The sequence below is a fragment of the Hydra vulgaris genome, chromosome 01 (genome assembly GCF_038396675.1).
Source record: "Hydra vulgaris chromosome 01, alternate assembly HydraT2T_AEP".
Classification (NCBI taxonomy): domain Eukaryota; kingdom Metazoa; phylum Cnidaria; class Hydrozoa; order Anthoathecata; family Hydridae; genus Hydra; species Hydra vulgaris.
In genome coordinates, this window is record NC_088920.1 from 31,372,579 (window position 1) to 31,374,444 (window position 1,866).

Genomic DNA, 1,866 nt, shown 5'->3' on the forward strand with positions numbered 1-1,866 from the left:
TTCAATTACCCCAATACTTTGCAAAACATTCTTTTTTTAAATAAGCATAAACATACAAAAGTTTGGAGTTTGCACAATGCTTGTAAGTGTCAAAACTCAAACATCTAAATATCCAGTGTTCACCACTGTCTTAGTTCAGCACTGCCCCCTCCCCCCCCTAACAGTATAACTTTTGTTCCTTCGGGCCTGTGTTAACTTTGCTTGGTGCAACACCAATAAAAAAAACTCAACAAACTGTTCAACAAACAAAAACACGCCATAAGGTGGTAGTACCCTTTAAGAGAAAAAAAATTTAAAACTTAATATTTTATAGGAACATTTATGTTTTTCTGAAGTGTTAGATTAAATTATTTCAAAAAATAACACAAATAATTTTTTTTTTAACTCCCTCCTCGAAATTTTAGCCTGTTTTTTGGGGTACTACCACGATAAGGATCATATTCAAAGCAGACCGTCTTTTTCATTCACAACCACTAGTTATTAATCAAAAAATTTTGAGTGTTGCAAATAAATGTATATCATCATTTTATTTTTATGTACAAAACTAATAATGATACGATGTTAAATGTTCTTAAAGCACTATTTAAAAAAATACAGCACAAGTATCTTACTAGATATGCAAACAATAATTATATTTAAGCTAAGACTCATTTTTAAGCCGCTAAGTTTTCTTTCACAACTAAAGGCCCCCAATTACGGAGCATAGTAATCAGAAACGACATCAAAATAATTGCAAAAATAAATAATTTTAAATTAAAACTAAACGAAACAAATTTAAGTAATCAAAAAATGGAGGACTTCTTCTAAAACTATATTTATTTATTGGTCTTTGATAACATTTTTAATGACAAGTTTTTAATTGCTATACTCTTTACGGAGTATTAGGGGCTCGGCATGAAGACTATTTTGTCTCCTTCTTGTCTCCACCATTTGCATATTTTACAAAAACAAAAGTGGTAATTATTTTCAACGCCAATTTTTTATTTATATATATATATATATATATATATATATATATATATATATATATATATATATATATATATATATATATATATATATATATATATATATATATATATATATATGAAATAAAAAAAAATAAAAATAGTAATGCGACATTGAAATGGAGGGTGGCGCAAACTTCCTTGTCAAATGCTCTTCCGCGTGGCTTTGCATTTTTTTTAAAACAAAACAAAATCTAGAAAAAAGATTTATTTAATAAGTCTCAGTAAAGGTGCTTAAAAAAAGAAGTATGTAATACCTGACAATTAAGCATAATTGTTACTAGTTCAATTTAAATTAAATATTGAACATTTAAGACATAATTAAAATATTTATTTTTGACTATTTTTAAAATGAAGGGTTTCTCAACCGTCATTAAATTAACAATAGCTTAGAAAGTTTGAATTTTATCTGTGTCTTATTTACGGTGCATCAAAAAGTTATAAATAAGAGAGTTTAAAACAAATAAAAATCTAGAAAAAAGATTAACGTAATAAGTTTTAGTAAAGGTGCGCAAAAAAAGAAGCTGTAAATCCTGACAAATCAGCATAATCATTCCTATTTCAATTTAAATTAAACATTTAACTTTTTATACATGATAAGAACATCTATTTTTATATATTTTTTGAAATTAAAGGTTAATAAGTTTACAATACTTAACCGTTAATAAGTTTACAATGGCTTAGAAAGTTTGAACTTTATCTGTGTCTCAGTTACGGTGCATCAAAAAGTTGTACATTAGAGAGAACACAAATTTAAATCTAGAAAAAAGATTAACGTAACAAGTCTCAGTAACGGTGGATTAAAAAAAAAGCGTGTAATACATGACAAATATGCATAAACGTTTTTAATTCAATTTAA